General features: G+C 49.1%; 1 long non-coding RNA gene across 1 annotated transcript; it reads left to right on the top strand.

Annotated features, from left to right (window-relative positions):
• Positions 1–2,195: 2,195 nt before the first annotated feature.
• LOC144339572 (uncharacterized) lies at positions 2,196–6,942 on the top strand. The gene is made up of 2 exons (XR_013414743.1): positions 2,196–2,656; positions 5,310–6,942. It is a non-coding gene; the product is annotated as an uncharacterized LOC144339572 (long non-coding RNA).
• The last annotated feature ends 5,080 nt before the right edge of the window (positions 6,943–12,022 follow it).

Below are 12,022 nucleotides of genomic sequence, written 5' to 3'. Positions count from 1 at the left end.
TTGGCGTGAGCTCCTGCCATCTTCTGTTCATGCTCATCACAGCTCTGTGCAGTGGGCATCCTCTGATCCCTGTGGGAGGATGGAGGATGGAGGCGGAAGGGTGAGTGATGGCAGGATCACATGAGGGGTCTCTACCGAGGTAGGGAGCGGAACCGGCCCAGGACCTTAGTGCCCATCGCATCCTTCTTCCTCCTCCTCTGCCTCTCTGTGACTGTTTGACTCAGGCTGCAGGGACAGACATGAGTATGTGCAGAGCCTGTGTGCACCCCTGGGAATGTGTGCTCATATTGGCAGGGAGGGATGTGAGTGTGTACAGAGCGTGTGTGCACACCTTGGCGGTGTATGCCGGCGTTGGCAGGGACAGATGTGAGCGCGTATGGAATGTGTGTGCACACCTTGGGGATGTGTGCTGGCATTGGCAGGGACAGATGTGTACAGAGCGTGTGTGCACACCTCGGGGTGTATGCTGTTGTTGGCATGGACAGACGTGAGCGTGTACAGAGCGTGTGTGCACACCTGGGGGTGTGTGCTTATGATGTTTTGTAACCGGCAAATACGTGGCCTGTTGCATCGGGCGGCCCTGCGCCCATGTTGAGCCCGTCATTGGCCCTCGGGTTGGGGTCTCCATCTGCCCAGACAGCACTCGAGTGGCTTGAGGTTTCAGATTCTTCCTCTACGGATACTTGGGCTTCCTCAGGACCAAACATCAGAACCAGCCAACTGCAAACTACAAGAACGTTCAAATGCATCTTCAGTAGGAAAAACAAAAGCAATTGGAAAAATTTTCCAACGTGACCCCGTGGTTAAGCCGTTAGATACTCCAGCCAACAGATTGAGTCACTTTAAAATTCACACCAATTAAAATGGTTGTGAGAGTTGCAGAGCTTTACCGCTAAACCTTGAAATAATTGAAGCATTCTGCTCCACTTGCTTACAAACTAGAGTTGGGGATACCTTTCAGTCCAAAGTAGCAACCTTCTAAATCCAGCTTAGATGCGAGGCTCCCACTGACACAGGAAGAGACAGTGGCCCTTGATTATTCTCCTGTGTTCAGATACTGTGTCATTTCTTTTTTTTTTTTTTTTTTTTTGTATCCTGATCATCACTTCTGCTTTTCCAATTCAAACTAAAGGGAGTTTAGTTCTGTTTTGGAGAAGCTGTGGTTAGTAGTTTCTTTTCATGGTTTGCTTAATCTCTTAAGTCTGGTGCTTACATTACCCAAATAGACTTTTCTTTAGTACGACAGTGCCATAACCCAGGGCTTCTCCCTCCATATCTGCTCCCCAGGAGGCTCCCTAGGAATGGGCGCTGGAGATCCAGCCCCCCTCCATGTGCCATTTTCTTTGAGTCCAAGGTAGGTTTGGCTCAGAGAAGAAAAGAGGCCTCCGGGTTAGGTGCCTCTGACTGCTTGCTTGTGAAATGTTTAATGATAAGGCGACTTCCAAACTAATTTACACATTGATAGTTGTAGCTTGAAGTATCACCGCAGTCATAAGAACAAGAAACACTCCCATAAAGTAGATAAGCAGAAAAAAGCCATAGAAGTTTAATAAAGCGCAAATAAAATGGTGTTGTAAGAATGTACAGTGGGAAATGCTCTCAGTCCAGCCAGATCCAGCTGTGGCGTCAGTCCAGCTGTGTGTCCTCCTGTAAAAACATTCAGCCACATGTGGCCCTGATCGCAATCACTACTCTGAATTGTGATCCAGAATGTTCTTGGGGGCCGATGCTGGGACTGTTCCAGCAGTTCAATCTGATTGGGCGTCACGGTGGTGATGTGCTTAGCGCGGCCAGCTGGGCTGAGTGGTGGCCACCCGTGCACTCGCCACGTGCAGCCGTTATTCTGGTGATGGGGTTGCATGCGCCCCGGCTTGTCCACCTGGGCTATTAAAGTACTGGGAACCCAACCGCGGGCGGTGCCTCCCGACATGGGAGCTGTCTTTTTTATCCAGGGCCCTGTGGCGCTGCAGAACCCTGCTGCCAGTCTGAGCTCACAAGGAGGTACCGGAGGGCTCTGCTGGGGCATGGAGGTCCCTGAGCAGGTGGTCACTTATTGCTTGTGGAGTGGTCCATGGCCTGTGAGCTTATTCTCGGGGTTTGTGTGGGCGAGGTTAACCAGTTCACAGCTGGGCACTTACCCCTTACACAGGTGACACTAGTTAAAGTGGAATCTATATTAGCTCACACGGGAGTGTGTGAGGAGCTGGGAGGGTGGGGAGGCTTGGCCTTAGCACTAGATTCCCGGGCTCCTGACATTTCTGCGTCTTCCAGTTGAGGGGCCGTCAGAGCCGCTGTGGGTCCTGAAGACAGTGGGTGCCATATGGACCAGGGGATGCAGAAGCCTCTAGAGGCTGCGGGAGGCAAGGAGACGGTCGCTTCCCCAGAGCCAGCCCTGCCGCCACTTCGACGTTAGATGGTGGGACCTGTTTTGGACTCCAGCTTCCAGAAATGTGAGAAAAAAAGTCAGAGTTTAGGGCGCTAAATTTGGGGTGATTTAGTGGAGAAATAGAAAACTAGCCCACAAATGTGCACGCATTGAAATGTGCTCTGTCCAGGTGTTCACAGTGGTGTGAGGGAGATGGCATCAGGGTTCTGGGAACTGTGCAGTTTTACTGAAGGAAGGGGGCTCGCCACGCCTTTCCTCATATAACTGAAGGTATGTATGCCTGCCACACTGCCCAGGAGACAGGGACTAGAATTCTGACTTTATTTCTTATGGGAACCAAGCCACAGTCAGAACACGGTGAGGGCAGAGACGAGCTTCCTACAGCCTGAACTGGGAAGAGGAATCGCAAGTAGTTTGTGTTTTTCTACACAGACCTGTCCTTTTCAGGTTTTGTTAAGTTTTGGAAAAAGGGAGAAGCCAGGCACACCTCGGCGAGGGACAGTGTTTCTGGAGGTGGTGCGGCTTCAGCCTGAAAATGGCCGTGTGGTTGGGAGGCTCAGAAACTGCCCTCCAAGGGCACTCATCTATTCCTTATTGCAGTAATACCTCGTTTACAGAAATCCACAGAAATTACAGTGCGGGAGGCTTCTGGTCTGGATGGGTTTGTGTGGACCGAGGTCACGGGGTGTTGTCCCAAGTGCTAATCCTGATCTGGCAGAGGCTCTGTTCCCAAATAATTATTCCACAGTTTCAGAGCCTATATCTGAGTGATAGTCTTTTAACTTTGTTGCATAAAAGTAAACAAAGTATGTCTTGAGGGTCTAAAAATCCATGTGGTAATCATGGCTGTAAACTCATACATGGGGCTTTGGGATGGAGTGAAAACCACCGTCACCTGGCGTGGACGCTGCGTGGTATTTTTAGCATGGTGGCCTGCTCGTGCCTTAAACTCTATCTGCAGTGTGAGCAACAGCTGTGCATTTGAGAAATGTGGACAGGTCAGCTTGCTCCTCCAGGGGCCTGCAGGCATCCGGGTGAGGGGCCTGGGATGAGGCCACATCAGTGGGAAGGAGCTTGGTTGTGTCAGCAGATATGTCTGCCTCTACAGGCCGGCAAGCCAGCCAGAACCCAGTTTTCCTTTGGTCATCTAATGCCAGAAGAAACCTGTTTCTTAGAGATTCTCATAGTTTATATTAATTGAACCATTTGACCGTACCTAAAATGTTATAAATGCATGAGGCTTTACAACTTGGCAGATGTGTAACTCACATGTCATTGTATCAAACTGTTGAAGATATTTGTTTCACTTGAAGGTTTTTAGCATTTTATGTGCAAAGCAAATGCCAGTAGCATTTTGCAGGAGTATTTTGGAATTTTAAACACAGTGGGATAGTGCTGGGTCTCTAGGATACTGGTGAGGTGGACGTGACCTCAAGCTCTTGTAGCTTGCAAGCAGGATTGCTAAATTGTCACAACTGCAGTGCTGGAAAGTCAAAGTGGATTTCTGTAAATGAGGTGTTAGTGCAATAAGGAACAGATGAGTGCCCTTGGAGGGCAGTTTCTGAGCCTCCCAGACACCCCAGGAGGAAGCAGGGGACAGGGGCAGTTACCCACCAGAACCTAGACGGTGGAGCTGGGTTTGCTGGTGGCCCTGCTTGGCAGCTCATTACGTGCAATAAGAAACAGGTGAGTGCCCTTGAGAGCGGTTTCTCGGCCCCCTTCAGAACCGCAAGTGGAAGACGCTCCAAGGTGGGGGGTGGGGGTTCGGTTATCCACAGGAGCCTGGATGGTGGAGCTGGGTTTGCTGGTGGTCCTGCGTGGCAGGTCATTACATGCAATAAGGAACAGGTGACTGCCCTTGAGGGCGGTTTCTCGGCCTGCTTCGGAACTGCAAGTGGAAGACGCCCCAAAGTGAGGGGGGGCTGGTGGTCGGTTATCCAGTGGAGCCGGATTTGCTGGTGGCCGCTGCGTGGCAGGTCACTGCGTGGAGCGATGGGAGGTGAGTGGAGTGGGAATAGAGGATGCACCCTCCACAGCTACTGTTGGGAGTTGGCTCTGGTAGCAGAAGGGGCATAGATAGAGGGATTCCCATCAGGGGCAACACGACTGGGGTCCCACGTGTGGTGGATGCCGAGGTGTGGTTATATGTAATCTCAGTCTGCACAGCCGTCCTGGTGAGTGGGTTCAGTTACCTTCCCATCTCACATTTGAGAAATCTCGGGGGCTCACATCACAGCTAGGTGGGTTGGAACTAATGTCTCAGGCAGGATGTTGGCCCCAGAGCCCAGATCTTACCCGCCCCCGCTCTTTTCAGTCCACCAAGCTTGTAAAGACGGTTGTGTGGTGGTGGGTGGCGGCTGAGAAACCAACACAGTAGAAGGCGGGGAGGAACTAAACCAGGCAGGAGACACAGGCAGTGCTTGGGAGGTCTGCACGGGGTGTGGGTGTGGGAGACACCTCTGGGCCTGTGAACCCCGTTCTGTGCTCCTGGCTTGCCCAACCTTGGCCCTCAGCCACATGCTGCGTGCTTTAGGTGAAATCTCAGTCCCTCGTGTGGTTCGGGCACCTTTTCTCCCTGGCTTTGCCTCTCTTTAAATCACGGAGTCTCAGTGGGGATGGCAGGGTGGTTGGTGGTCCATGGAATTTGCCCTCCACCTCCTCATCCTTGTCCTGTCCTGTCTGGCCTGTTACCTGAATCTGTGTCTCTTCAGAGCCTGCAAATGAGTGGAGGCCACAGCAGCCTCTCGCTGACCGACCTCTCAAACTCTCTTATTCATCAGAATAGTGTTAAATGCTGATTCCTAGGCACCCCCATTAGACTCTACGCCTGCCTAGCATGGGTACTTTGGGGAAGGTACAGAGGGTTGCTGGGCTGTTCCAGGGGGTAATTTGCATTGTTGAATGTCTATTGTGTTCCTTCTAGCACTCTACTTTCCACGCACACGTGGCATTAAACCTGGAAGACCCCTGGGTGCTGTGCTGGTGAGGAAGCCCCGGCTGGACGAGGGGCTGCTGGGGCTCGGACTTGATTCCCGGGCTGGGGGCTGGGGGCTGCGGGCTTATTCTCTTCAGTGGGTCTGCTGATGGGATGCCCTGAGAAGTCCTGCTGTGCACTCAGGGGAAGGTGCAGAGACAGGCTCAGAAAAGACAGACCATGGATTTAAAAATTCCTACTGGAAAATCTTTTATGAGCAAAGTAATTTGCATCTAACTGAAGACAATCATTGCTTGAATAATTGGTTTGTTTACAAAGTTGGTCCTATGAACAGATTAAAGTTTTCTTTCATGCCTTATCTATAATGTGAATAGGAGCTATTACCGCAATTTAAATTAGCTTTAAATTTCGTATCAGATTGCAGTCCAGATTACAAACGGCTGCTTGATAATCTAATTGATAAAATGGAGGAATTTAGTGCTTGGAACTCAGAGTGAAGGGAACAGAATTGCTTTGGTTTCTCAAGAGCGTGTTGACTGAGTGGTGACCTGGGGTGAAGAGAAGTGGCTAGAGTCATTACACTGGAGGAGATGATCTGCCCCCGCATTTCTCAGCTGTCTTCTGGACGAAACAAAAGGGTGATAAATGGAAAAAATTCAGCTCTGAGATCGTCTATGCCCTGAGCTTCTCATCCGGTCATTAATGGGCTGTAGCTGTGAAGCCTCCATACAGGCACAAAGGAATTAGGCTAGAGTAAGGCGGCCGGCGACCTCTGGCATCTGGACCGTGTGTCATTTCCTAAAGCCCTTTTGGGTGAAATGACAGTCGCAATGTCGTTGTCCGGAGGAGTGTAATCTCACGTATGAGATGCAGATTTTAAACACCAAAGTCAGGAAGCTTGGTGGGAGTGGCTGTCTTCCAAGTGGTTTTCTGTGCTGCCATGGAGGAGGCGTGGATGTGTCATCTGTAGGTGAGATCCACTGGTGAAGGGGATAAGCAAACCATGGAGGTGGGGGGGTGTGAAGCTGCATCTCTTCTGGCATCCCAAGGAAATACATTTTGTAAAACTTGTGAATTTGACCCTGACCCCAACCCTGAGTGTTGAAGTCTGGTGCAGTGTCTTGAGCCCTCTTCTGCATTGAGAGTGAGTGACTGTAAATGACCGATTCCTCAGTGGTGAAAGTTCAAATGTAGCTTCCCTGAGGAAGCCAGACCTCGGTCACCCGTATCTCCATTGTAAACACTGCGGCCCCTACGCGGGTGGCTGCAAGTTTCCAGGCCTTCCTTGGAGAAGCAGCCGTGAGGTGCTTGATGATTTGATAATATCAGCCACCTTCTGTCTTCTGTCTAATCACGGTACAAATGATTCTCCTACAAGGAAATGGATCTGGTTTCTTCCCGATCATTGGAAGAAGCAGCCCGCCTAGGGACTCCACCGTCCTCTGCACTTTCACAGCGAAGCCTGTGTCTGTCTCCAAGGAGTGTCATGTGTGTCGTGGGAATTGCCTCCTTAATTCTTCCTGCTTTTGAGGGCTCCGGTAGCTCTGCCTGTTTCACCCGGGATGAGCAGCAGGTGGTCTCTGGCTACTGTGGGACTAGGGCTTGGGGGTGCATCATCACATCCGGTGGCCTGTCCAGGTGGGCATCATTGTCTTTTGCCTGTTGCCTGAGGCAGCTGTGATGCCATGGGGGTCATGCTTGTCAGGGCCAACCCAGTTCTTCCCGTGTACACCTCTCCTGCTGGAGTGCCTTTCCTTATGATGACTTGTTGAATTAGCGTGGAGAATGCAGAGAGGCTCTGGGCCTCTCTCTCCCATTCTTACTCCCTGGAGCTGTGATGCCCGACAAGGGAGCCCATAGCCCAGAGGCTCCTTTAAATTTAATTAGAATAAAGATTTGATTACATAGCTAAACACATTTGAAAAGAACTTCATAGATTAAATTCCAGATTCCACCCTTCAGGCCCAGTGGCCACGTTTCGCGGCTCAGCAGCTGTAGGTGGCTGTTATCTTTCTGTGTTGGCTAAGCAGATTGGGGCATTTCCAGTTCAGCAGGCAACTCTCTTGCATGGCTCTGCCTGTGGTGAGGACACCTAGGCTGGAGAGCCTCGTGGGGATCCCTTAGGCCTCTGGCTGCAGCCAGGCTGCACGGTTCCTGTGCCTCGGGTCCTCTGCAGGCCCAGATGGATCCCACCACAGAGCCAGCACTGCTAGACTTGGGTACTGTGTGCAGACAGCAGAGGGTCACGTCCGGGCCTTGCAGGGGCTGTGGTGACTGGCCTCCTTGGCCAGACTCCTGTCTCTGAGTCTTCAGGGGAAAGGCATCCACCATCCACACCGTGCACCAGAGGAAAACTGCAGGCTTCTCTGGATGGTGAATTGAGATCATGCAGAGTTACTAGGTTTGGGCTCCTGACCAGCGTGGAACCTGATACCTTTAGGTGGAACCTGACATGCCTCCATGTGTACATGGCAAAGAGAATGCAGCATTGTCAGCTTGAATCCAGATGTGCTCCCGTTTTGAGGTGAAAGGTTCTGAGAGTATTGGCCATTGGTGATTGTGCTGCCGTGGAGGACTTTGAATGCAGGCACTGGTTTGTGATAACCTTGATTTCCTGGTCCTGTATGTGGGCATCTCTGAATATCCCGGACTGGAGGAAGGCAGGGCAGATGGGAGGGTGACAAGAGGTGTCAGGTGTTTCCAGCTTTGGGGACTGATGCCATCAGATGGCCGAGATCAGGATGGTGGTGGCCAGGGACCAAAGCAGGGGTGCGTGGAAATGCCATGTTCCTCGGAGCATGGGGAGGACCTCTTGAACTCTATTCCTGGGCAACAGTTCTTCCATTCTCAGGAATCTGTGCCATTGTAATTGAGTAGCAAATTCCGTAGTTGCTCTAATTACTTACTGTTAAGTCCCCATGCCAATTACCATAAATTAGCAACAGTGATAACAGTTTGCCTGGTCAAACCTTACCAAGAAAAACCAGTGGACCTAGTTTTAGTTGCCTCCAGTTCCCTCCAAATCAGATTCCTTAGCGGCTTGTGTCCCCACACTTGCTGCAGTTCCTCCTGGGCCTGGCAGGCACATTCCAGACATTCACATCTCAGCTCAGATGCAGGCGTGCACATTATTTATAGAAAATCGCACTGCGCTGTCATCGGCTTGAGCTGACGTTCTCTAGGTGGGAGGCGGAGGTTCAAAAGTTCTAATGGGATGAAATTAGATATACGAATTTTAAAAATTCACGTGTCATGAACTCTGTTCAGTGATTTTCTCTGAAATGAGAGACTATTTGCAGATGAGGCAGTCAGCCTGCAGCTCTCCTTAGATCTGTCCTAGACCTCGATGCCGTCCTTCGGCCTCTTCCTGGGTGTGGGGTGCTCTGCTTGAAGCAAAACCAAAGGAAAGAACGTCGTCTGCCTCACTACTGCAGCCAGCTCAACGCGCACACCCACTGGGAGGGGGGTTTGATCACTTAACATTTTAAATGCATTTAACATTAAACCAGCAAGTCAGCCAGTGCTTTCTGTACGAAGCTGCCTGGCTCATGGGAACCTGACACTTGACTTTTAGGAAGAGAGTACTTGCTTCTGTGGAGTGTCAATATTTGTCTCATTTCTTGAGACTCTGCTCAAAGTGATGAACGTGAGTAAATTAGGACCTTTTTTTGTAAATTGGGCCACAGAGCTCTCTAGGCGCAGTCAGAGGAGTAAATGGCTGTGAAAGATGCCGCCTGATGTGAGCCATGGCCAGGCACTTTGGAACCTGGGATCCCATCTCCAGCCTTTCAAAGGACACAGAGGAATATAAAATGCAGATGGGAGGGTTCATATTTTAGGCTTCTCTGTTCTTTTGAAATCAAAGTGCAAAGAAAAAGTTTTGCCTTGAGGTCTTAACCCATACTTGTTTTTCTCCAGAGGTTTTAAGATTTTCTTAACTGCTTTTTTCTTCCCCGATCCTTGGGGAACTTCTATCTTCATATCTTCTTAAAAGATATGGTTAAATTCAACACTGAAATTTAAAAACATGCTTTCATATTTTTCTTTAAACTGATATATCTGACATTGGTGAAGAACTAACTGGGAGTATTGGTTTATTTTTAATTTTTTGAGACAGTCTTGCTGTGTTGCCCAGGCTTGAATGCAGTAGTGTGATCTTGGCTCACTGCAGCCTCACCTCTTGGTTCACGCCATTCCCCTGCCTCAGCCTCCTGAGTAGCTGGGATTATAAGTGCCTGCCACCATGGCTGGTTCATTTTTGTATTAGTAGAGACGGGGTTTCAACATGTTGGCCAGAACTCCTGACCTCAGGTGATTCGCTCCCCTTGGTCTCTCAAAGTGCTGGGATTAGAGGCATGAGCCACCACACTCGGCCTGGGATATTCTTGATTGTAACTGTAATAGATTGCTTTAATAAAAAAGATATAGAACAACAACAAAAAAAAAAACTGTCTGAAAAGTCCCGAAATTAAAGAGCTTACTTGGACAGGGATTTGGACACCAGTTGAATGGCCCAGCACAAACCATAGTTACATGGGCCACTTGGCCTGTTAGATCCTTAGGGTACTTGAAATCGTGGGGATATTTGCATTTCTGCCTCTGGATATCGTGTTAGTATGAATTCGGCTAGTGTTTGAGGGCCAGGCTCAGATCCGGGAAAACAAGAGCCCCTGCCCTCACGGCACTTCTCTTCTGTGTGTGTGTGTGTGTGTGTTAGGAAAATAGAAAGCATAAGATATTTTTTTCAATGAGCTGGGAAGATGGAAAAACAAGCTTAAGATGTTTACTTGTTCAGAAGAAGGGAAGTGCAAGGAATACTCAGCTTTGCTGCTGCTGAAGGAGGCCCCTGGCCGAGGCTGTTTGAGAGGTGGAGTTTCTCTGAGAAAGGTGGTAAGAGGCAAATAGGATGCCCCATCTGGTTTGCCAGAGATGGGGAAAGTTAGTATCCCCAAAACAACCTCGGCATTCTGGCAAAGGCTTTGGAAAACCAGCTACGGTGTGGGACCTTGTTAGCCACTGGGTAGAAGGAAAACATTGCTGGTCCTGAGGACTATACTGTTCTTCCACTGATATAAAGAACTACCTGAGGCTGGGTAATAAGGAAAAAAAGGTTTAATCGGCATACAGTTCTGTGGGTTGTACAGGCTTCTACATCTGGGGAAACTTACAATCAGGGTGGAAGGTGAAGGGGAGGCAGGTATGTCTTCATATGGCTGGAAGGGGAGACAGAGTGAAGGGGAAGGTGCCATGTACCTCCAAGCAACCAGATCTCAGGAGAACGATCATGAGGACAGCACTTGGGGGATTGTGCTAAACCATTAGAAACCACCCCCATGAGTCAATCACCTCCCACTAGGGCCCACCTCCAACACAGGGTTACAGTTCAGCATGAGATTTGGGTGGGGACACAGAGCCACACCATGTCGTGCTTCCCATTCTTCTGCACATGCTTTGCAAATGGTTCTGTCATTGGTTTTTGTTTCTGTTGATACATAATATATGTACATATTTTCAGAGTGCATGTGATATCTAGATTCATCGCTATATTGATGAAATCTGTGTACTTGGGATGTCTTTCACTTTAAATATTTTCTTTTCCTTATGCTGGTAATGTTCAAGTTATTCTCTCCTAGCTGTTTTGAAATACACAGTAGATGACCCACTGCCATCCCCCTGCTGATATATCAATAGTAGTTCTTGTGCTCCCATTAGGCTGTGTATTTGTGCCTGTTACTAGCCTCTGCCCATCCTGCTTATGAGTGGGCTCCGCTGGGCCCTGTTGACCACCTACTCTTGGTCTCCATGAGATCTGCTCTCAGCTCCTGCTTAAGAGTGAGAACATGCTCCGTTTCTTTGCTTGGCTGGTTTGTTTGACGTAATGTCCTCCAGCTCCATCCATACTGTCGCGGATGACAGGGCTCTCCGCTGTGTGGTGGAGTATTGCTCTTGTGTATGTTCAGGCCACGTTCCCTTAATCCCCTGTTGACGGGCACTCAGGTGATCCCGGACTTGGCTGCTGTGGATGGTGCTGCACTGAAGCTGAGAGCAGTCACTATCTTCATACTCAGGGGACATGAGCCACTTTGATGTTCTCAAGCAGCCTATCCCCAAAGCCCTCCGTAAAATGCCGCATTCGTTTGTACCCACGGCTTCTTCCACTAGGATGAACAGCTGGGAAGGGGCTTTGAGTGAATGCTTGGGTTTCTGTCTTTAATTGGTACCCAGCTACACTGGCCAAGCAGGGGTCCCAGTGACCCTGGACACTACCTCACATAAGGTCCAAAGATGCAGTTAGGTTCTTTTTTTAACTTAAAAAAAATGCTTTTGACCTGGTTAAGCTATAGCATTATCAGTTAGAGTTTTTCTATATTGGAAAGGTGTATATTTTATTTTCTAAGAAGGAAAGAAATCCTGTTAAATACTCTAACCACAGATTAAATCATGTCAAGGAAAGAGGTACTATTTTGGGGGAAAATTACCCCTTCATGTCAAAGATCAAGGAGATGACTTACATTGTTTAATTGAGTTAATTATGAAATCTTAAGTGGTTTTAAGAAGATGAGCTGTGGATGCTGCAAGACATGAGACTGATACTGATTTAATGTTAGTCAGCCCTGACAGAATGTGGCTAATATTTAAAGCTTGCTCCAGTATTGCTTGATAGATTGTAAGTTAATGTAAAGATCTGTTTGACGCTTTTA

The sequence above is a fragment of the Macaca mulatta genome, chromosome 3 (genome assembly GCF_049350105.2).
Source record: "Macaca mulatta isolate MMU2019108-1 chromosome 3, T2T-MMU8v2.0, whole genome shotgun sequence".
NCBI classification, from domain to species: domain Eukaryota; kingdom Metazoa; phylum Chordata; class Mammalia; order Primates; family Cercopithecidae; genus Macaca; species Macaca mulatta.
The sequence above is the reverse complement of the archived record's forward strand: the minus strand, read 5'-3'. Positions and strand labels throughout refer to the sequence as shown.